This window comes from Lontra canadensis, unplaced genomic scaffold (genome assembly GCF_010015895.1).
Source record: "Lontra canadensis isolate GAN:19392208 unplaced genomic scaffold, GSC_riverotter_1.0 scaffold20, whole genome shotgun sequence".
In the NCBI taxonomy this organism is placed as follows: domain Eukaryota; kingdom Metazoa; phylum Chordata; class Mammalia; order Carnivora; family Mustelidae; genus Lontra; species Lontra canadensis.
The window spans coordinates 7117351-7143286 of NW_022631014.1; the positions used below are offsets into that span (position 1 = coordinate 7117351).

The 25936-nt window shown below is 38.5% G+C and overlaps 1 protein-coding gene across 5 annotated transcripts in view; it reads right to left on the reverse strand.

The window, feature by feature from the left end:
• The window catches only part of THRB (thyroid hormone receptor beta), a 366959-nt gene that overhangs the window by 339855 nt on the left and 1168 nt on the right, over positions 1-25936 (reverse strand). The gene's annotated exons all lie outside the window — the stretch shown is intronic.

Here is a 25936-nt window from a genome sequence, read left to right on the forward strand (position 1 = left end):
GGTCATTAAATTTTGGCCCAATAATTAGGTCATGAAATTTTGGTCCAAATGGCCAATGGTGATGGCATAGTCGTTTTTTAAGACTCATCTTAATATCTTGTTTTACCTAATATGGATGTTGTTACTTCAGCTTTGATTTAATTCATATTTCCCTCATATAGCTGCTGCCATCCATTATTTTCATGGTTTGTGAGTCACTGTGTTTTAGGTATGCTGCTTATAAATGACATATTGCCAGAGCAAGCTCTACTTTTATGCAATCTGGCAATCTTTGTCTTCAAATTGGAGAATTTAATTCATTTATCTTTATTATGGTTAAATATATATTTGGATCTATTTCAGTTGTATTATTTTATTATTGTTGTTTTATACTGGCCACACTTTTTCCTTGGCATTTTTCTCCCTTCTTTCTTGCTATTTATTGTATCAATTTATTGAATTTTTTTTATTCCCCTACCAGTTTGGAAGTCATTCATTTTCTATAGAGGTTATCCCTAAATCTGTGTATCCAGCCAGCAAGAAGACAAGAAATGGGGCACCTAGGTGGCTCAGTTGGTGAAGCAGCTGACTTCCACTCGGGTTGTGATCTCGGGGTTGTGGGATTGGGTCCCAAGTTGGGCTCTATCCTCAGTGGGGAGTCCGCTTCTCCCTTTTCCTCTGTCCCTCCCCCTGACTTGTGCTCTTTCTCTTTCTCTCTCAAATAAACAAATAAAATCTTAAAAAGAAAAAGAAAAAGAAGACAAGAAATAGCAAGTGTTGGTCAGGATTTGGAATAAAAGGAACCCTCATGCACTACTGATGAGAATGAAAATTGGTACCACTACTGTAGAAAACAGTATGGAGGTTCCTCAAAAAATTAAAACTAGAACTACCACATGACCCATAATTCTACTATTGGGTATTTATCCAGGGAAAACAAAAACACTAACTTGAAAAGATAAATACACTCCTATGTTTATTATAGTATTATTTACAATAACCAAGACATGGAAACACTTAAGTACCCAACAAAAGACAAATGGATAAGAAAAAAGTGGTACATATACAGGATAGAATATTGTACAGCCATAAAAAAGATATGATTGTGGCATTTGAAATAACATGGATGGACCTACAGGGCCTTGTGCTAAGTGAAATAAATCAGACTGAGAAAGATAAATATCATATGGTTCCACTCATAAATGGAATCTTAAAAAACAAATAAACAAGCAAAAAAGTGAATTGGAGCTATATATACAGAGAACAAAGTGATGGTTGCTAGAGGGGAGGAGAGTGGGTAAGATGAGTGAAGGGGAGAAGGAGATACAGGCCTCTGGTTATGGAATGAGTATGTCCTTATAAAAAGCAGAGCAAGGGGAATACAATCAATGATACTGTAATACTCATATAATGGGACAGATGGTAGCTTTCCTTGTGAACATAGGATAATGTATAAACTTGTCAAATCACTAGGTTGTATACCTAAAACTAAGGTAACATTCACTGTATGTCAACTATACTCAAAAAAATATTTTTTCTATCCTTCTCTAGAGTAATACAAAGACTACAAAAGATATTACTTCTACTTCCTCCTTATCCCATGCTATTATGGTAAGTAGTTCACTATTATTTTTAATAAACACACCAAAGTAGTTACTGCCAAACTACAGAAGCAGCCCAAATGTCCACTGATAGATGAATGGAATAAGAAGATGTGGTATAGATATATGATGGAATATTACTCAGCCATAAAAAAGAATGAAACCTCGCCATTTGCAACAACATGGATGGACCTAGAGGGTATAAGGCTAAGTGACATAAGTCAATCAGAGAAAGAAAAATACCATATGATCTCACTCATAAGTGGAGTTTAAGACACAAAACAAATGAGCAAAGGGGGGGAAGGGGCAGGGAAAAAGAGAGAGACAAACCAAAAAAAAAAAAAATACTCTTAACTATAGAGAAAGAATGGATGGTTACCAGAGGCTAAGTGGGTGGGGGAATGGTAGTAATAGTGAATGGGAAAAAAAAAAGAGAGAGAGAGAGAGGGAAGAAAGAAAAGGAATTACCATTATAGTTGGTGGTGTTTTACTAACAGTGCTTATGTAGATTTCCCATTATGCTAGCCAATTTCTTTGCTCACTATCTTTTCTTGCAACCTACATGTTTTTCTTGATCCAACTCTCTTCTCATTCAAGGATATCCTTTAGCAGTTCTTTCAGCAAGGTTAATTAGCCCAGTCTTATTTACCTGAGTAGATTTTCAATTTATGCTCAGTTTTGACTTCTACTTTAGCCAATATAGATTTGGGTTGATGATTTTGCTCAGCATTCTGAAAATCACTTTCTGCAGGTATCTAGAATTTAGCATTGCTGATGAGAAGTTAGCTATTGTCCAATGCTGATTTCTTTGCAAGTGATGTTATCCCTGATCCCTTTACATTCAATTGGCCACATTCTCATCAGGATGAGTCTAAGGGTGGATTTGCTCTTATTTATCCTACGTAGGACTTAGAGATTTCCTTTAGTCTGTACCTCTATGTCCTAGCTGTATGCTAGGTGACCTCATCAGCACTATCTTCAAGTTCAGTCACCTTTTCCTTATCTTCTTCTAGTCTGCTCTTTAACCAGATTTTAACAAAAAATTTTTCATTTTTATTTTTTTGAATTTATACTTGCACATACTTTAAAGTACCAAGTAGTAAAAACTACTCTCCATCTCCCCCTCCTAGAGGTAACCCCTCTAAGCTCTTTCATTTATTTATGGGAAAGAAGGCTTTACCTCCATGTTCCTAATAACATGATTGCAGTACATGACATTTTGGTTTTAGTTAGTATGTTTCCACTTCCCATTACAGAGCATGAGAAGCAGCTCATTTCTCTCTCTTCCCAGCACACATGCCCACCCTTCTGAATTAGTTTGTTCATAGATTCTTTCTCTTCATTTTTTCTGTTTTCTCTTCTTGATATTTCTTTTATTAAGATGTTGGGCTCGGGGCACCTGGGTGGCTCAGTTGGTTAAGGGACTGTCTTTACATCAGGTCATGATCCTGGAGTCCTGGGATCGAGTCCCGCATCAGGCTCCTTGCTTGGCAGGGAGTCTGCTACTCCGTCTGACCCTTCCCCATCTCAACCCCCCGCCAAATAAATTAAAAAAAAAAAATCCTAAAAAGAAAATGCTGGGCTGACTAAATTTACATTTTAATTATCTTATTTTTTTTCTTCTATTTACCACGACCATCTTCTTCTTCTCCTTCCTAGAAGATTTTCTCAACTGTACTTTTTAGTTTATTGATTGATTGATGGGGCATAATTCAGTGTACCTCTGTTTTAATATATTCAGGTCTTTTTTTTTTAAGTTTTATTTATTTGAAAGAGAGAGAGACAGAGAGTGAGTGGTGAGGAGAGGGAAAGAGAATCCCAAGTAGACTCCACCTGAGCACAGAGCCCAGTGTGCGGCTCAATCTCATGATCCTGAGATCAAGACCTGAGCCAAAACCAAGACCCGGGTGCCCAATCGACTGCACCACCCAGATGCCCCTGTAGGTCTTCCTTCTTGAGCTGTGCAGATTTCCCAGGAAAGACCTTTTTCAAACTACTGTCTATAGAGTGAAGGCCTCAATGTTAGGATTCTGGAAACCTAGTTGGGGGAAGAGGTTTGAGAGCCATGTGTCCAGTACGTACATATTTACCTAATTCACACACACACACACACACACACACACAACTCTGCCAGGCTGAATACTACTAATTCTTCAAAACAGATGAAGCATCACCTCCTCTGCGAAGTTCACTATGATCTCCCACAGAGAGATCTGATTGAGCCCTTTAATAAAAGCCAGGGTTTCCTCTATCTTAGCAGGTACCCCTTGCCTCTGTAATTGCCTACACATCTATCCTCCTCTAAGACCAGCTCCATCCATTTTGAATTTATGGGCCCCTGGCACAGCTACAAGCATGTAATAAGCTCAACACATTCATGGGTTATTAATTAATTCCTGAGGCAGCCCAAATAAGGGAGCTGCTTGTACACGCAGAAGCCAAACAGGAGCTGGGAAAGCACTTCAGGTGAACTCTACTGTCATAGGCTTTGGCATCAACATTAGTCCTATCCCTGGCTATACAACTCTTCAATAAGCCAGGCCACCCCAGACAAGCTTTCCCCTCTCATGTCAGGTTTTCCTTATCAGATTTTTAGATGTGTATCAGGGAAAGCATTCAGACTACTTCATAGTAGTACAATGAAAGATCTCTGAAAATAATCACTATTGCTTTAAAATTTGAGGGCTTCAGATACGTGTGAAAATCAAGATACATTGTTACTAAGGAAAATTGAGGTATAAGGAAACCAGGCAAGAAATAGCTACTGGCTGTAAGAATAAATGTTATTAACTTATTTAAAGAAAGTGTTGAAGAGCAACAGACTATGAACAGGTGTCTGTGCTGCTGAAGAGTGAGGAATGAGTAAAGAATAGAAAACAGTTTGGGTAACTTATATTTATAACTGCCTTAACAGTGACAGGCAGAGTCTTTTAGAATCAGCGTAAGGCTGCAGGGAGCAAAGGGGGAAATAATCAAATAATCTGATGAAGACTGACACTTTCAAATGAATGAAGTCAGTATTTCACAGCTGCAGAATTTTAAAGTCAGAATATCATTTAGTCTAGCCTCCACCTCAGGATGTGGATGCTACCCATGACTGTCTTTATAGAGGGCCATTTGGATTCCAAGAAATACTTTCACAGCTGAAGCCCTGGCTCTGTCTCTGGATTTCCATAACTGACAGGTAGATTTTAAGACTCTTCTATCAAAGTCTGACCCACACACACTAACTTTACTCCCTGCTCCTAGTTTTCAACATTACAAAAGTCTCCATACCAGACATAAGCTATATACTTTATAAATATATCTTTGACTCTTCAGAACAACCCTGTAAGGCAAGGATTATCTCTATTTTAGCAATGAGGGAACTGAATCACAGTGAAGTTAGGATGCCATTAAGGACTCACAACCAATTAAATGGAGATGAGCCAAAAGTGGAGAACAGTGTCACACAGTATTTAAGAACATAGATTCCACGTGACTGCCTGGATTTGAATCCCAGTTCCACTGCTTACTAGGTATGTGACCTTAACAAAGTTGTTCAACCTCTTTGAAACTACTTTATAAGGTGGTTTTTTTATGAGGATTAAATGAGTTAATACATGTAAAGCATTTGGAATAGTGCCTGGTACTTAATAAGCACCCTAGAAGTATTTGTTAAATATATAAAAGATTGGCGAAATTATGAATCAAATCCAGGTTTATTTGGTTCCAATGTATATGCTCTTAACCAAGGCTCTTCACAATGTTGATCTCTCGAATGTTTGAAGGCAGCTACCACACCGCTGAAGTTTTTCCCTTTTCCATAAGCTCCTTTTACCTCAATGGTCCTTGATGTTACGTGCTTTCTAGAATTCTTCCCATCCTTTTGGCTTTTGTCCTAATGGGAAAAGTAGGACCCCAAATTGCTTCAATTACAGTCATCTCCCTAGATTTAGTTAGCAAGGTTGTTCTTCTAATGTAGAAGTTTCCATGTGGGGTGCCCAGAGCAGAAGAATCCACATTATCTGGCAACTTGCTCAAGATGTAAATTCTCTAGCTAGAATCTAGACATACTGAATCAGAAACACGAGGGATGGATCCTAGCAATCTATATTTTAACAAGCCCATCAGGTGATTATGATTCAGCTTAAGTTTGAGAACCACTGTTTTAATGAAACTTAAGACCACAGTACTGGTTGAGGTACCTACATTGCTTATTAGACAATGATTGGCATTGTCCTAGAATTGGGGCCTTCAACGTGTGTCTAATGTAAGGTTGTGGTTTTAAATCTTCCTTTAAGTCTTCTTGATTTGGACTCACATTGTCCCAGTCCCTCAAAATCTCTCTAAATTCAGACTCTGTTTTGAGATATACTGGTTCTCGCCTCCAGCTTTGTGACCCCTGAACCTTTGATAAGTATGTCATTCATTTTTTCCATGGTGTCACTTATAACATCCATATAGAGCTGAGGCAGAAGGCCAGAGGTCCTTGGCAGATCACTCCCTTTCAACCTGATGTTAATCCATGAAGACATCCCATGCATATGGTTGTTCAATTTGTGAACTTTCCTATTATCAGACTGTGTTATCTCCATCTTATTCAAGAGAACACTATGAGAAACTTGCTTTGCTCTAAAATCCCTAATAAAATCTCAAAGACCCACAAAAAGTCTCCCCAAAAAACAAGCAAGCAAACAAACAAAAACCCCATAATTCCTTATGAGTAGAGAAGATGTAGATCTTCATCTGAAGTTTCCCTTTGTTGCTTTCTTTTTCCTACTCTTCCTTCTCCCTCAACCAGGAGAAAATGGCCTATAACCAGGCATGGCCTCAAAGACCTGTCAGCCTGAAGGCATAGCTACTTAGACCAGTTCCTTTTAGTTTTATACTATAACTTCTTTTCCAGGTATGACCACTCTTTACCATATTCTTACATGGTAGGCTTTTTTTTTTTTTTTTTACCTTTTTATAGAATTGGAAATTGAAGCTCAGAGAAGAAGCTAAGCAACTTTCCTCAACATCCCACATCAGCTAACTAGTAGGGTCATCATATTTATAGTCAGGTCTGTCTACTGAGATTCATATTTCACATCCCATGTTACATTACTACATTATATTGATACTATTAAAACTGTACAGGGCAGGACAAAAAAAGAGAAGATGTTCAGATGATCTCTGAGAATCTCTTAACCTTCATTCCAGAGAATAGTGAGCTTAATTATTGATGATCAAAACAACATATATCTCAGCTACCACAGTGGTAACATGTTGTAACATCTACAAAGATCTAGCATTTGGTCCCCTTTTACAAGAATCCCCGAAGGTATGAAGACACATGTGGCCACAATTCATTTTGTCCTGAAGACTACCAGCCCCTTAAAAGGAAAGTCAACGGTGTAAGTGGTTAGAACACAAAGCCAATTGTCTCCTACTGCTCCCTCAGCCAGTCTTCACGGAGTCAAGTCCTGGACTTGTTGAAGAGGTGACTCAACTCTTTATGGAAAGAATGCCAAAACCAACTGTACAAAAGATTTCTTTCTTCACCTCCTTAATTCTTGAGGACCTTATAGTTCCTTAATGTAATATAAGCAATTATGAGCTTCCAGGTTTGGCAGACAGTTGAGTAATAATGAAAGGGAACATTACTCAGGTCTTCTCGGAGGCAGATTTCAAGGGAGTCCAATCAAACTGATGGACAGAACAGTCCGTTTTCCTTGGTGGAATAAGAAACACAGGCTTCATTGATCTTCCAACTGTAGTTTTGCACTGATGTGCCCTCTTTGCCAAATTCTTCTATTTCCCTAGCTTGGAAGACCCAAAGGTGCTTGCCTGTCATCCCCCATTTGCCTTTTCCTTTCACATATAATCTATTTCTTTTCTTTATCCACAACAAGAGGCTGGCCAAAGCTTCTTGTGAAGACAAGTATTGTAACTGAGAAATAAAGCACACCATGAAGTCCAAGTAATAAATTACACAAATACATACAATTTTGCCATTTTAAATATAGTAGAAAATATTGTCTTTCAATCTTATTTTGAAATACTAGCATCTTCTTGAAAGATTTCCAACTGTTTTGATATTTCAATTTTTAAAATATATTAATTATGTATTTATACACAAAGTCTCAGAACTCAGAAAACCAAACACACAATAAAAAAAGTCACTATGTGTTTTGTTTTATGGGATATTACACTCAACTTGCCAATAAGGAAACACTCTTTCATGGTCTCCTTGATTTACTGATGACATTTCTGATTTGCTATCAAATCAGAACAGGTACAATACCCCTTCAAAAGCACAAAATATAAAGCCTAAAGCAACATAATGAGACAAATCTCGAGGATTTAATCCTCCTTAGGTATGGGCACAGGCTAAGAAAACACATAACACTCAAGCAATTGTTTTCGAATTGTTTTTCCAACAATAACAGATACCGCTAATCAATCAGAACGGTCTTTACTGCTAAGCCTAGAGATCCTCCTAAAATTCTTTTCAGGCGCACCAGCCACCAAAACCTACTTGAGTTGGCACAAAACTATTTGCCATCCTACGCTTTGTGATAAATCTACCAGTCTGCAGGATTTATGATTACTGTTTTGCTTAAGTTTCTCATGTGGGGGGAAAAAATAAACTAGAATAATTCAAATACACAGTACTTCCAGCAAGGATTCTGTCATTGATACTCCATCCACAGCAAACAAACAAAACAAAACTCCAATTTTTGGATGGATCGGAAGACTGTGGCAAAATATGTGTGCTATGTATAGGTAGCTGTGGAAATGGAGGTACAGGGAGAGGTTCAAGCCTCAAACATGTAAAGATGAGCACAGTTAATTCACAATTAATTCAGTTTGGTGCATGTTGAAACTTTCATTTTTCTTACTAATTTGAAAAGTAGAAATATAAAATCTGTCCAATATATTATAGATAAGAAGAATGACTTAATACAATACACTGCACTTTTTCATTGAAAGAACGTAACATATATGATAAATCAAAAAAACCTAAATTAATATGTGTTTTTCTATATAGCTAATGTTCTTAGAACAAAATGTCCTCTTTGGCAAGAGCCTCAAAATTTCTCATGTTCTCACTGGTCTTGAGGATGGCGGGCTAGTTTATACAACTGTAACCGTCACAAAATAATTCTTTTTTTCAAGCAAGCCAAAAATTGCTAAAAACACATTATGACAACTAGGAGCACTGCAAGTTGATATTGAACTCAGTCTTTTATTTGGGAAAATAGAAAGACAACTTATAAAAAAAATCAAACCCTAATCTTGAGTAAGTTACTCTACTTAGAAATAAATGTAAAAAATTGTTACAGTGCTACCATTTATAATACATCTAATACTCTTTCTCATTGATTTTCAAATCACATATATTTAGTATATATTCAACATATGTTCAAATTATATATTCCATAGGTACTCAAATTATGTATTTGAATATATATTTTATTTTCTCAAAGGGCTATTCACTAGCAAAAAGATTAGTTTCGGATTAAAAAAACAGGATAGTTTAAGAAAGTAAGCAAAACCACATACTTTAACACCTATATCTGAAGGATAATACTTGTTATCTCACCTTTTATAGCAGGGCAAATTATTGAAAAATTCCCCCCAAACACAGCATTCTCAAATAATATGGACACCATCGATTTGTTTTCATTTTAGCAACGTGAAGATTCTATACAGTTCACATACCTATTCTAGGATAACAAAGACATGTTCACTGTTCCTGAAGAGCATATTTGAAATAATTTTAATAAAATATTGCTCAATAGCTCACTCAAACACGCAACACTCCAGTAAGCCTTCATTTCATCTGAATCAGGGGCTCCACAAATCTAAGAAGTTCAGACAGAGCTCTTAGGTTCGCCCAGCTGCTGCTCTCACAGGCGAAGACACTTTGAAAGACAACTCATTGTCTGGCGCAGATCCTGCCTTGCGAGATTGAAAGCGCTTCCCTGTAACCATGTCTCATCCTGGCATTAGCACCCTCCTCACAAAGCGCCTTGGTTTCACCCCTGAGGACTGGTTCTTTCCCACACGTGGTGAAATCTGATTCTCCAGGTCTGCCTCAGCTTCACACAGACCCGTGCTTGAAGAGTGACATGGTTTTCCTTCCTTCTACAGGGTGCTATCTTCAGAAGGATTAACGCTACAAATTTAGACAAGAACACCTTTTGCGAGTTTCACTAACTAAATGTCTTTGACTCTCATTCAGCTTTGTGGATTTGGGGAAGTAAATTTCGCATTTTAATTTATTGTTTCAAAGGTTGCCATCTTCAATCAGAGAGATGGGAACAAAAAATTAAAATGGAAAATTTACTTTTCAAAATCTGCACAGCTAAATGAATGTTGAAAAAAGCGTAAGTGATTGAACTTCCAAATCATTTTTTGGGTAAGTTTGTATCATTTATGCTTCTGAAGATATTAAAACTAAATCTGCACCATCACTTTTGGGTCACCCTGGATCTCCTATAATCTGGAGAATGTCTTCTGGGTTCCAAATTATTATTCCCTTCAAGTTAACCTATGTGTTTTGGTCAGCCTACAGTTTTTTTTTTTTTTAAGATTTTATTTATTTATTTGACAGACAGCGATCATAAGTAGGCAGAGAGGCAGGCAGAGAGGAGGAAGCAAGCTCCCCGCTGAGCAGATAGCCTGATGGGGGGCTCGATCCCAGGACCCTGGGATCATGACCTGAGCCGAAGGCAGAGGCTTTAACCCACTGAGCCACCCAGGTGCCCCAACAGTTGTTTTTTCTTGATTTAAAATGAACTTTTCTCTAAAAGTGTCTTTTTCAAGATTTTGAGACATTCTCTGATAGAACACTATTTTCTGAAATTGAGTGAAAAATTAAAATTCTTACTGTTATTCACTTGTAGTTCAGATAATTTTAACATATATAAATGCTATGTGGACATTTTACTTTTTCAGGAGTCTGAATTAGAGAGTATAATCTCATAATCTCAGGTGAAAGAAAAGTGGCCAAACTTCATCAAGTGTATATTTCTGATGATTATTTTAAACACTGATCAATATATATAAATAGATATATTCATTCTTTACAACAGTGATTTTTAGTGATTCTTTTCTTTTTTTCTTTTTAACTGTAACCCAGCCAAAATTCCACTTTGTAATCATGACCCAGGACATACATACAAAATGTGTGTCTGTGTGTCTATGATATGAAACCAATGTTTCCAAAACATGTGGTATACTCTAATAATTTTTTTTTGTTTTTGTTTTAAAGATTTTATTTATTTATTTGAGAGAGAGAGAGATCACAAGTAGGCAGAGAGGCAGGCTAAAGAGAGGGAGAAGCAGGTTCCTCACTCAGCAGAGAGCCCTACATGGGGCTTGATCCCAGGACCCTGAGATCATGACCTGAGCCGAAGGCAGAGGCTTTAACCCACTAAGCCACCCAGGTGCCCCTAATAATTTCTCTTTTAGTCTTTTTTTACTTAAAATTTTTGTGGACTGTGACTCATTATGCTGATTCAAGGCCCACTAATGTGCTGATAACCATGTCTGAAGAACAATAAAAATGGGGATAATCAATACACACCCGGGTTACTGCATCAACTCTTTCATGCCTCTGGATTCTGTATGTTTTTTACTGAGAAGTAGAAGGTGGATACAGATCAAAGCACAGTCTCCAACTCCAAAGGGCACATGAACCCTTGGGGATCTTGTTGAAATGCAGACTCTGGTTTGGCAGGTTTGGGGTGGAGCCAAGATGCTGCCCCTGTAACCAGCTGGGGGTTGGGGGGGGGTGTGGATGCGCTGCTCTGCAGGCACCACATTCTGAAAGAATGGAGGGTGCAGAAGTCAGTCTGAAGTGACAGGGATGGACAGAAGTAACTGCACGGGACACGCCACCCCCTTACAGCTAACGCTGTCAAAACAAGGACCTCCACTGGTGCTGAGGACACCCCAAGCATTTCCAGAGGCTGCAGACAGCCCCTCAGTGCGGCCAAACAAGGAAGCCTCCTTCAGCAGATCTCCCAGGGACATCAGAGTCTTTATAATCCTCTCCCATGATGCTTTTTGGTTTCTTCATAACCAACCCCAGCCAAAAAAGCTAGGGCAGCACAACCCTGTTTCTAATTGCTTGGAAGCCCCTTTGGAAGGGATTACCTAAAAATGTGGACAACTGTTAGATGACGTAAAGCAGGAAAAGCGGAAGAGATTCCGGCAAACAAAAATGTGAGAGATTTATTAACATTTCACTTCAGGAACTTGTTACACCGTGAAACCTGCTTGTCCAGGTGGACTGTACTCATACAATACTTCTGAATGGGACAGAAATAAATCCTGTAGTTTAAAGCAAAATAATGTCCTAATTCTAAGCCATATAGTTAGAACTCCCAAACTAGGAAACACTGCCAGTAATTGGAACTATTCCTGGTACAATACTGACTTTCTGTGCTTCCAGCTTCCAGAATTTAGGGCATACATGTATTGATAAAATAAAAATATTTGTCGTTTTGCTGAGGCTGTCTTTTGTGTTATCATTTTGTATATCTATCTGAAGGGACCAGGGAATGTGTTGCTCACCACTGTACCCGAGTATAAACCCGGCACATCGCTGGTGCTGGAAAAATGTTTGATAAGAGAATCAGTGGGTGGGCATAATTTTAAAAAATAATATGTAACATCTTACTATGTATTTTGTTCGCTGATTCGCCATTAGTGTTTGCTTTATTGAACTGAGCAAGAGCTTTTACGAAGGGGACAGAAATGAGAGGTGGCATCTTCCAAATTGCAATTGTCCATAGTGCAAGTAGGGAAAAGAGAAAGGAGGGGAGGAAAAACGCTGGTGGGGTCAGCTCCACTGCATCAGCTCAAGGCAGTTTGGCCCTGAAGAACCAAGCAGAATGCAAAGGAGACCTGGAGTGGAAATGGGGATATAGGACACCTTGCATGGTAATAATGCCCATGACTAGAAAGGCTTAAGTGTAGTAGAGGCTGCTGGTGTCCTGAGCCCATAGCCATGGGCACCACATCAGGGCCCACCAGCATGTCTACTGACTGCCAAAAACTGCATTACTTTGCCTGGAGGCGTGCTCATGGCTGCCCAAACGGCAGTCCTGAAATACCAGGGAATCAAATGCATCAGGAGGCAGTCCTCAACTAACATCTGACAGGTTTTGGTGAGTAAATTTGCTCTCTCTTGCATCATGGGTGGTGTAACTATGAGACACATGTCCCACACTGTCTCCCAGAGTTCACGAGGGAGATTAAGCTTCAGGTGCCCACAGTGGTAACTGGTTTGATAACGCCACCTTATTGACTACTGTCCCTGCCCTGGCTGACTTACCCATTTCCTGTTGGTGTTTTCTTGATCTTCCCCCCAAAATAATTTGCATATGAATTTTCATCTTCTGGTCTGCTTACGGCAAGTCTTCTGAAAGAATATTGGGCTGGCGGCCCCTTGAGCCTCAGTTCCTCTGATAAAAGAGATGAGTCCTCTGTTTTTAGAGGGACCAATTTTTCCATCCTTAAGGTCCTGAGCACAGAATCATTGGGTTCCTGTAAGGTGCAGGCACTGGTCCCCCTTCTTTCAGACCATCAGAAACACAACTCCAGGCACATTCCTTTCTCTCCCATTGAGAGAATAAACAAAACCACATATTTTGCTTAAGGATGGAAAGAAATGCAAACATAAGCCCTATGAGTTTCAGATGTCCCTAAAGTCAAACTTCGGCAAGAACACAACTAAGTAGCAACACTAGACTCTTAGAGTGGGGGTCTTACTCTAGCACTGGGAAGAGGCAGAGATGAAGACCAACCACGGCCATGGTTCAAACGGAACTTTAATGAATCACTGGTGGGGATTTACAACCACAAAATAACAAAAATGAAACAGTTATTTCAAAACCCTGCTAGACAAAGAAGAGAAGTGAATTGTAAACCCGTTCAGGGCAGTGTTAAATCATTTATCTTCCATGTAATGGGAACTCTGAGACACTAAGATCTTAAGAAACAGAACAAGTCTACACAAAAGCTAGGTGTTGTGGAAAATGCCACCGCAGCAACACGTCCAAGAGTCATGTCTCAGAATGTTGTCCCCGTAGAAACTCAAACCCATCACCTAAGGAAGTCCTCGTTGTTATACAAGTTGGAGAATCAGGCCGCCAAGTTCCGGGTCTATCTACAGCAAGCCATTCTTAAGGGCTTTTCTTTACAAACTCTCAGAAGCCACTCTTCTCAGATTGTGGGTTTTTGCTGGGTTTCATCTTTTCAGAGAGCATCTACTTCGTGGCCCTGATTTCTTGTCAACTTAGTTGAGGAGATGGGAAGATCTTCTCTCTCAGTTCTTATGTGTGGATAGCTCTTTCTTTCTTTCTTTCTTTCTTTCTTTCTTTCTTTCTTTTTTTTTAAAGAAAAAGAAAAAAGGACAGCAGAACTTTTTCCTGCCGGACAACCTATTCCCTTATTTATAATGCAGGACAGCAGGGCCTTGTAAGTATATATTCTGGTTCATCCGAGGACACACGGTTGTTCATTTTAAAATTAGATTCATCCTGATTATATGAAAACAGCCTACGCGTGGTTGGTCAAAACAGCAAGAAAGCATTACTCAGCACCCACTTTCTGGGCCTACTTTCTAGACTCCACTAAACTTGTTCAACACACAGTCTCTGCCCTCTTGGAACTTGAAATCTGGCAAAGAAATATCTATTTCATTGACTGATATGAGGTTTGGACACTGCACAGTGAAGAAATAAATATAGTAATTGACTAACTATGTAATATTACCTTGGACAAAGGGATGAGAGAACCTGTCATTGAAATGGCATGTTTGAAGCAGGGCAGAACTAGAAAGAATTTATATCTCAATCCTAATTAATCAGGGCAGGATTTTGGGAGCTCCTCGAATGAAGGATTTGGGGAAACTGGGTTAAAACAGAAGCAGGGAAAAATAGGTTCTGGATTTTAAGTGAAGACATTTCAATGTGAACAGTAGAAAAGTATCGGAATAAGAGAGGGTTGTAGCAGCGATGAAAAAAAGGAAGTGAGGTACTCAGCTTATACGTCATAGTCACTACAAACAGGGGAGTCAAATGTGTGTTCAAGAGTTTGGAGTCTTGGGCAGGTAACTGAACATCTATTATTCTTACTTTCCTCCAAAACTGAGGGTTCAGTAACTTTAACGATTGACCATAGAACATATCTCTTAATATTGAAAAATGCTAGGTCATCTATAAAAGGAAGACTGTACCAATAAACACATCATAAAACTAAACATAGAATAATTAATGATGCAAAATGATTCCAGAAACTCAGATGTTACCTGCTGGGTCTCTTTCTTTGATTTCCTGCCTTTTGGACATCAGTGCTCTAGATCTCCAGGATACAGGTTTACTGAATGTAATTGATTTTACATTTTTTGCAGTAATAAAATGATAAAATTATTTTCCACATATTGAGCACTCACCAGGCACTATGTCCTGGCAAAGTGGTTAATAACCATGATCTCACATGATCTCTTCCACAATGCTATGGTGTAAGTACTAGGATTCTTTCCACTGCACAGATAGCATGACTGAAGTTCAAAGCAGTTAAGTAGCTTGCAGGAGAGACCATCGGCTAGAAGAGGCAAAGCCAGATATCCAACTCAACTTCTGGGTGGATGTCGCACCCCACATCCTGATCTCTCTCCAGTGCCTCAGCCGTCAACCAATCCAGGACCCAAGACCCTCAGTTCTCCCCTCTTCACAACACACTTGGCCAATAGAGGTGTGTGTGGGGGGAGAATTTCTTCTCCCTGCTCTGTGATGGGACTTTAGAATGAGACATTACCAGCACCCACACTGTGAGTCACCCGGACCCCAGAGACCCCGGTGATTGGCCAGTAACAAGTTAGGGATTATTCAGAGAATTATTTCTTCCCTCTTATGGAATATCAAGAATTAATTAGCTGGATTCTGTACCTGAGAGGCATTTATCAGGATTAACTTCTTAATATTGCAAAATTTAATTTTCAAAAGCACTGCAAAATACTTTATAAAAATAGGCTTGTGGAGTTGAAGACAACCCTACCCAGGCTAATTTAAAAGGATACAATTACTTCTTTTTCTTTCACATGTCTTCAGCATGACACTTCTTATCACTGGTTAGCCTTATTTCTTAATAATCCAAGATGTATGTGTTCTTTGCATTTCCTTACTTCTTAGAATAAGACACTTTAATCATAATTAAATAATAAGGTTTCCAGAAAGGTAAAATATGCATAGTTAGAAGGAAAAGGCTTCTTTGTTCTTTTCACGTACCTCACCTTTATTATTCATGCCCCTCTTACATTTCCTTCAGGAGAGGCACTTCTATAGAACACGCTGAATATTTGATAAAGCACGTTTGTAATTTGGGAAGAAAACAAGCAAACTCCCCTTTCGTCTAAAAAAAAGAGGGGTCCCCATTGTAGTCAGCAACAATAAGATAAATACTAGGAAAATTGGTATTTTTAGTCAAGATATTATGTAATGAGTCATTTATTTAAACAGTCTGAAGTTCTGTAAAATGATTCCAGGAAAATGGCTTCAGTACCTCTGTCAACACATCAAGAATCAGCTCTGGCCTCTGTTTCCTGATATCTCTACTCTGAATTTTGGTTTCCTTTAGAAAATCAGCGCTCTAATCCTGTGCCAGTACTATCAAGATTGATTGGCAAACTCCCAATACTATGCACATATTATGATCCACATAAATCTACCAAGGAATAAAAATGATGGTCAAAGACTACAAGGAAAAGTCAGGTCCAGCAAGATTAAAGATGACCCCACACGAATAAGAAGGAAGTGAAGAAAGAGAATTAGGTCAGACAGGAGGATAGTACCGTACCAAAGAATAGAAATGGGTTACCTCATGGCCGTCAAGATGTTTTCATCACTGGTGAGTGCCTCCAGAAGTAACAAGACAGTGATATGATACGATGAAGGCCAGATGAAAGTTTAAAAACAGAGTAGCACAGTATGGAGAAGACAGCTCCCTGACCACCAAGGACTTCCTGCTCCTCTTTCACTGCTCTAGAGTCATCATTGGACAGCGGCTGTAAAGTTGGGACTATGGATCCAGCTTCATTTAGGTGGGGACACACAATTTGTTCTCACCACTGGAATCTAAGCGAAATGGTTTTGTGTCACTGTCAAGCCATGGTAGTGAAGAAGCCAATGTACTTCACTCTCTCATTCCCTCCCAGGGATCTGATGCAATGAAGACATGATCGTGGCAGCCATGAGTGGAAGGAGGAGCCCAAGACCAAAGGAACTGAAACTCTCCCGAATGGCTATGGAGCATAGCCACCAGTCAGGAAGAGCAGTTTTCAACAGCACAGGAGTGAAAAATAAACTGTTTTAGCCACTGTGCATTCTCTATTTCAAAGTGAAGTGTTTTCCTAACCTCTATATATGTGGCAAAATTAAAAAAAAATTTAAAAAAGGAAAGTTTCTCGATCACTCGAAATAATGCAGATAATTTATTTTTGTATGGAACTGGATAAAATGCATTTTTCAGGCCTAAAGTCATATTATCCAATTATAGCAACTACTAGCCAACTCGAAATATGACTAGTTAAAGTTGAAATGTGTTGCAAGTCTAAAGTACACACCAGATATTGAAGATTTAATACAAAAAATTAAAACAGTTCATTAATATTTTTGTATTGATTACAAATTAGTAATAATTTGAATATATCGGGTGAAATAAATATATTATTGAAATTGAATCCACTGGTTGCTTTTATTTATTTGTAATGTGACTATAATAAAATTTCAAACCACATATGTGGCTTGCATTATATTTCTATTGTATATATATTATTATATATATATACAATATGTATATTGTATATATATATTCTATATATTCTATTGTATTCCTGCCAGGCTAGTAGGGGTTAGCAAACTACAACCCATCTTCTGTTTTTGTAAATAAGGTTATTGGTACACAGACATGACCATTTATTCACATACTATCTACAGCTGCTTTCACACTATGACAGCTGAGTTGAGTAGTCTCAGTGGAGACTGTATGTCCTGAAAAACTGAAAATACTATATGGCTCACTATAAAAAATGTTTGCCAGCCTCTGCACTAAGGATAACTTTGAGATTACCTAATTTATCCAGATAAATTTTATTGTTTTATGACTAAGAAAATTAAAACACAGGTAAGTGAAGAGACTTGTCCAAAATGGTTTTATTCTCAATTTGGTAGTATTTCCATCATGTTCCATTCATTCATTCATCCATTCATCTTCTCTATCCATCTCTAATTTTGAACATTAAAGAAATAAAATCCCTATCACTCAGAAAATCAATACTTAATACTAAATAATGAATTTGAACACAACAATGTCAATAATTCAATGTAGTTGTGTAGGAGTATGTTTCTGTCTGACTGGGTACTGTAGACATATGTATACAATAGCAGAGAAACCCTTGAGTAATATTCAGCTATGAATAGGCTGTGAGATGGTCTTTAAATTAAGCTTTATTTGACAACATTCTAAAGAGAATCTATCATGTAATCTGCTTTCAAATTAAACTTGAAATTCTCCCAAATGTAGAGCCATCTTGCTAAAAATATTCATTATTGGAATTAACTTAGAAAAATTTTGCCACATCTTGGAAAAAGTGAAATCTGTTCCCAAAGACATCAAGGCAACATATAACTGTCTTGGTCCTGACAGCCTTCATCTCTCAGTGGATTATTCCAAGAGTCTCTAACTAGGATCATCATTTCCAGTCTCTCTCCCATTGAAGACCTATCCCAAAGAACACTTCTAAAATAAAAATCTGACTTGCTGAACATTCTTTATTCTCTTCATGCTATTAAGACAAACTCTATCTTCCTTACGTCCTTACTTAATCTTCCTTACTGTCTAAAAAAGTCTCCACCGTGTGACTCCTACCTGTTCCAACAACCTCATTTATTGTTCATTGAGCATCAGTCAGATCCGGCTCCCTGCAGATTCCCAAAGGGTTCACACTTTTACCCCACTTCATATGTTGGTGTACGGTGTCCTTACTGTCTAGAACTCACCCCACTCCCAGCTCTGGGTTCTCACTGGGTTCTTACTTACTCCATCATAGAACTTATTATAATTGCCTGTTGAAGTATTAATTCTACCATCAACATAATAGCTAATATTTAGGAACACTTAACTGTGGGTCAAATGCTACCTGATCCTATTTAATGAGAAACTGAGTACATGCAACAAAGCCAGGTAAAACCAGGCTTTGAATGCACACATTCCCACTCCACAGACCTGGTTCTTTACTCTACACCCGTGGTTTGCAGGAGGGGTGATTTTTGCCTCCCACAAGACATTTGGCAATATCTGGAGACACTTTTGATAATTGCAACTGGGGTATTGGGGAGAGCTATTGATATCTAGTGGGTAGAGGCCAGTGATGCCACTCAACATCCTACAATACACAGGGTAGCCCTCTGTGGCAGAGGTGGTTGAGGTGGAGAAACACTGTTATACTCTTAATTAACTTTTGTAGATTGCCTCAGGAATCCCTGAGCATCTCCACAGCAAGGATTTTTATCATGTGTCTTCACATTTTACCATGTGTCTTCACACCGTCCACAGACCTGGGCACCCAGCAGATGTCCAATGCATATATGGATGGAGACTGATGGATGATGGGTAGTGGGATAGAGGTACAGAAGGAGAGATAGAAAGATGGAGGAATGGAAGGATGGACAGGATTAAAAAAAAATAGGTTTACTCATTTTAAGGCTTGATTTTTGTGGCAACCTCAGTAAATATAAATCCAAACATATATTCTTGATTAACAGAAATGAGTGCATGTAGAGTACATTCCAGGGTATGCCTTCACCTTAACAATACCTTGTGTTTATGAAACTACAGAGTGTGAGATCAAACTAAGAAGCCAAATGCCTAGGGGTTTTGTTGTGTTGTGTTGTGTTTTTGAGTTGCCTCAGGGGGACAGGATGTTTTTCACATCCTTTCCAACTACTATACTACAGGATCAGCTGATATGTTCATCATCCACATAGGCCATAATTGAAAGTGTTTTTAAAGATTTTTTCTGTGTAAGGTTTCCCTGGTTCCCTTTTTTTTTTAATTAAAGGACAAATAATACAAGAATATACAACTTATACTTCCCCTTACTATAGCTATAATTCAGATACAAACACATTATTCTAGATCTCTAGATGTTGAAATTGGAGTAGAAATTACAGTGAAGCTTAGGTGAACATTCAAAAAAGCAAACAAAACCACATATGGCAGAAATAAACCATTCTCTGGCAATTGTAAATTAATACATCTAAATATCAGAAATAAAGTCAAGAAAAGATTATAATATTTAAAAAGTAACAGTCATTTAGCATGATTTTTACATCATTGCAAAACACTTCAACAGTGGTAACATGAATCAGTGTTGAATACAAACTGATAGACCTTTTTGTGTGTGAAAAAGCAGCAAGGTTCTGCTGTGGGGGCTGATGCTGCTCCTAGGTGTCATCAGTTATTATAAAATGTAGTCAGAGCTCAAAACAAATGAGACTAATTTTTTAAAGTGTAATGCTGTGAACCTCACAACCTCTTGCACTGAACTTCAGCCATTTGAGTTTTTACACACACACCTACACTCACACACACAAAGAATATGGTGACCAAGTAAGTTTTGTTACCTGGTCTCCCTCTTGGAATTCCTAGTACAACCTAGCACAAACCAAAAAAGATCTCTGAAAAATTCTTACATTAAGTTGTTAAACTCATGATTTCCCAAACAGAATTGACCATAGAGTAAGATAAGTAACTAGTTAAATAAGTAAAATGTAAAATAAGATGAAGATTTGCCAGAATATTCAGGAATATGGACAAGGACTCAAAGTGATGACAGGGTTTTTAGCCTGGGACATCAGTGTGGCTGTGGCATTTCTCACCATGATTTGGAAGCTGGGCCTGGGAACCACAGCTGAAGCCAGAGACAAGCACTGCCTGTTTCACTGTATGTAAGAACATGACACACACTTGTCACAGAGGCAGATTCTGCTTGTACAGACACGCAAGTTGCTGACACATTTTTGCATATTGGAGAGAAATATGAAAAAGTTGACCCAAACCCAGGAATGTCAGAATCGTTATCGTCAATCATTATTTTCTGAGCACCTATTCTGTGCAAGCATTGTTGACCTCTGAGAAGACAGTCTAAAGGGGAAAAGTATATCTGAACCATCTTGAGAACCACTGAACAGTGTACATCACGAGTCAGAATATTCCATGGGTTCCTGAATGTGATGATCATGCAAAATGCCACGAAAACCATGACTATCTTCTCTACTCTTCTCAACAAAAACATTTCTGAAACCCCTGGAAGAGTCACAAAAGTGTATTTCCCAAATTAAGAAGATATACCTGCTGTCAACTGGCATTCCTTTGTCCAGGCTTTTACTTCACTCAGCTTATCACGCATGACTTTCTGAATAAACCCCATTGAAGAGAAACCATGATGCATGGAGCCTCTCATTTGGAACTAGGAAGTTGAATGAGGAATTTAGTTTGGATCAGTCCTTTCCTAGTTGTTATCTGTTACTGTCACTCAGCACATACACCTGTATATACAGTACACGGTTACACTGTTGTATACACAGTACACGTTATAATATATGTTGTTATGTGTTACAGGCAGATATGTTTATGTTAGAATGTCCGACTATCATAATGGAAAGGCTACAATAAGCTTCTGGGGACACAGAGTCAAGTTCCTGGGTCTTATTTCCAGGCTCTCCTAACTTGCCATTTGGAAAAGATACCTAAGTTCACAGCAGAGCTCAGTTTCTCACTCAATAAAAATAGTACTGCACAAGAACAGTTGCCAGCACATAAAGTCTCCAAAGTCCCTTGAAATTAGGACAGTATGGACCAAACAACATGAGTACCAGCCTAGCTGTCAGTTGGCCAGATTGTTAAGAGAAGCATATGGAAATACATGATCTGTGACTCAGTGATTTGGATCCTTCCCCCTCCCCAACTTCTTAAACATCATAATTGACTAACAAATCTGGGAACTTAAGGTGAAGAGTGAACATCCTTAATCAGAGATTCACTGGTATAAATATATTCAATCCCACACTGCTTGGATACCAAGGGAATTCTGGTGGAATCCTACTGTAATTTACATGAATTCACATAGGCTAGAGAAACCACAAAACAATCACCTCCTCAGATGAAAATAACTTGATTTTGTCTAGGGCGCCCTATGAGGGTGCCCAATGGGCATATCTATTCTATCACAGTGGAGACCACTTCCTGATCCCTTTGTATTAATACATGCATGTTGTCTTACGGGTCACTAGGCTGCACACTGTGCTGCAAAATGACTAGCGGAACCAGGCACATAGTAGGGACACACATTTTTGTAGACTGAATGAGAAATCAAGTCAAATAATCAAAATTACTGCAAATAAAGCAAGGAGTTAATTTGCCATCCTTTGCTCAACCAGTTCAGACACCAGAACAAGCCCTTCTAGCTGTGATATAGACATATAATTCAATCCAGGCAATGAATATTCATCTTGGGCAAAACGAAGTCCAAAGATGACACTTTAATACCAATATCAGAAGATACAGAGAAGCAACACCCCTTTTCCCTCTCCCACTCAGTCTTCCAACAAGTGTTTCCCTGTGCCCATGTGTCCAACTCTTTGCTAGGTGCTGGGGAGTCAAGGATGAATAAACCCATAGTCTTTCATCCCAGTTTAGAGGGGGAGACAAATGGAAACAAAACCAAAATGCTCTGCAGGGTGATAAGAGCTATAGAAACTAAAGCAAAGTGTCAAGATCACCTGTTCAGAGGGTTTATGGCCATAGGGTCATTTTCAAGTACCTGGCTGTCCTGTCCTCTCAGATTGCTCTAGTCAAAAGCTGGCTGAGACACTGGATATTTGAGAAAGTCGGCCTAAAGAACATGTTAACCATTCATTCCTCTATGTTTTCTGAGCTCTATTTTTGCACTGGGGACAATTGCCAGAATCTCCACTGCTGAACCACAGTAGCTTAGGCTCCTAAAGACAAACTCCCACGGGGTTTCTTTTCATCATTATGCCTTATGCATTTTTTATTCTCGTAAAAGATGACCAAATACTTCATTTTCTGTACAACCGAAGTTCAAGTACTGGCCATCCCATGATTTGATAATTCGTGGAACTATATACTAGTTGCCAGACCCCATAGTAAGCCCTCCACAAATGTTACATGATGTATCCTTACAACTTTAATGCATACCTACCATTTCTGGACCCTGTTTTTTTTTCTGCTAACTTGGCCACTGAGAAGCTCAGAGCTTAGCAATATCCCAAAGCAATAAACACTTAGGATTTCAGTTTAATTATCTTTACCCCTGTATAAAATTTTGATCTTTCTTCCCCTACCATTTTACCAATGTCATCATTTTGTGGGATTTTTTACTGTGCATTTTTGCAGACACATTTCTGACAGTCCCTGCTCTATAACAAAAACAAATTACTATAATTGCCCATTGTAATTTCATTTTTGTCTCAATTGTCAAAAGAGTTCCCATGAATAGCTCATTTGGAGATGACCATTTGGGTATCACACCTTAGTCACTTGAAAATTCAGATAATGTGGTATTTCCCACAATCATCTGGTTCAGAGTCTGTTTATGGAAGTGTGAGAAGAGGCAAAGGGGAAAGGTTGAATGACTTTACTTACAACACCCACTCACCAGCAGGTTATTTTCAAATCTACCCCTAAGGGCCCTTTCAGTCTTGTTGTATACTCTGACAGTCCCATTTTGCCCCTGCCCCAACTGCTACTTTTGTAGAGCAACTATACCACCACAGGCCCTTGGTCCCCTTAGGCTGCCAAGGCCAGAGGCACTGCCTGAACCTGCTGAGGGAAAAGGCACTGCTATCATCAGAGATGTCTGTTCCCTGGAATTTCACTCTTAGCACTGACAATGCCTCTGGAATTCATAAAGATTCTGTTGATCCCCAGGGAGTTGAAGGTCAGTGTCTTCAGGGAATCAAGGTAAAGTGTAAGACAAACTGCTACAGAGGATTTCTGTGCACTCCAGGCAAATGACCCCAGGAAGAACATGCAGAAATAACTCTCAGCATTGTCACTATATAGAATGGGACTACCTTTCATCTCAGAAAATAAAGGAGGGGTGGGGGAGACAGAGATAAAGACTGAACCATATATACAGGACACACAGACATATACAGGCACAGGTCTTGACATACCCAGTTGGTACCCGCTTAGGATGCTTAGTCAGGTATTTTTAAGAATACATTTGGGCACAACCATTCATTTATTTAACAAAGATTTCTCCAGCTCTAACTGTGTGCCAAGCACTATGTAAGATGCTGGAGAACCAAGAGTTACAGAGGAAGTCAAGCCTCTTTCTCATGGACTCTAGATTCTAGACAGGGGGATAGGTCTTCAACAAGTACCAACTGAAATGGCAATTCAGACTGCAAATAAGATCAAGGAAGGAGGAAAAAAAGAAAGAAAAAGAAATAAACTAAAAACAGTATGATGGTTCTAAGGAATGAGGGACTGCCCCAGCTGATGTGGTCATGGAAGGGCTTTTTAAGAAGGTGACACAAAATCTTACACTACAATGACAAAAAGGAGCTAAAGAAACCAATCACCCCTACACAGATTTCCATCAAAAAGATGAGCTTACTAAAAAACTCCAAAAAACAAACTTGCAATCCCATTTGTGCCTCCACACATGCCATCCTTCAAACAACTGCAAAAATACCAGGAAAGAAAAGAAATCCACAGCTCTCTCTTCTCCTAAGGAAATTTTAAGAAATCACATTTTCCAAAAAATGCTAGATTAAAAAGAAGTTGTCTTAATTTGTTATGATGGCAGAATAAAGACTCTAAAAGGGGAAAAGTGGAATGGTTATTCCTCTTGTAAATTCAGTTACTCCATAAAACAATATTCCAATGTCAATAAAATTATTCCTTTGCATTATAATCCCAACAGGAATTGCTTCATTAAAAAAAAATACTTCTATGGCTATATTTAGTAGCACTTACTCTCACTCACTAAAAAAGAAAAACAAATCATATCTACTACCAGATGGTCCCACTTCCAATATATATCAAACTTTGACATTCATTAAAAATAAGATTCTGATAGTATCAGTTTAACATGTACAAATAATAAATGATTGTTCATCAATGCCTCCCCATGTAGTACCCCAAACAAATTACTTACTATTGAATTTCTGTTAGCCTCAATTAAAACCCTTAGCCAATTGGCATGAAAACTCCTAAAAACATCCACTGTTCAAAAACCTTTTTCTTTTTTAAAAAAAAAATTATTTTTTTATTAATATATATTTTTAGTCCCAGGGGTAGAGGTCCGTGAATCACCAGGTTTACACACTTCACAGCACTCACCATAGCACATACCTTCCCCAAAGTCCATAACCTAACCAGCCCCTCCCTCCCCCTTCTCCCCCTCCCATGACCCAACCCTCAGTTTGCAAAAACCTTTCTCTTTAATGTTTCTTAGTCCCTGACCTGTTTCAGAATAAGAAAGGTAAGCAGAAGTGAATTAGGGAGCAGATCAGTCACTGTGAATTTTCAGAATGAATCATGGAATATTTTGACTAAAAGGCAATTTTTATTACTTTGTAATCTAGTACGTGCTACATAGTATTAAAATGCAATAAACATACTAAACTAAAATAAAGCCAAATAGTGTAAAGATATTGCTCAACAGGTCTACATGATCCAATACATTTACCATTATAAAAACTGCTGTGCTCTACATTTACACACTGTCCAAGGAACGCTTCAATTTTTGAACTTCAAAACTGGTCTTTAAAACTGCATCTCACTAGCACCTAAGACCACTAACAGGCTAAGAGGAAGACTTTGTTTCAAATTTATTTACCAACGATTAGGCACAGTGTTTGAATCTTCACAAATTTTAAACTTGTGTGGAGAAGGGAGGGTGGAGAGTCTGAACTCGTTTGTTCAGGTAAACTCTTTCCTCTTTGACTCAGTTTATGAATTGTTAAGCGTCTAGACCCTCTCTGTAAAATTTCCTATTTGGGGAAAATTACATATTTAACCTTTAGTAAATTAAAAACAACAACAACAACAAACAAACCCATGCTTCCCTCCCCCCGCCAACAAATCGGAAGGCTTAAGAATTAGCACTAATATTAATCCAACAATGGATTAATTATCCATTAATTATCCAACAATATCCAACAATAATCATTGGGAAATCATCCTCCAAAATGACAACCGCAGCTAAAAAGACGCGATCTATATTGGGGGTAAAAAACCAAAAACCAAAAAACAGAAAACCTCCCCCAGTTTAGTTCTCC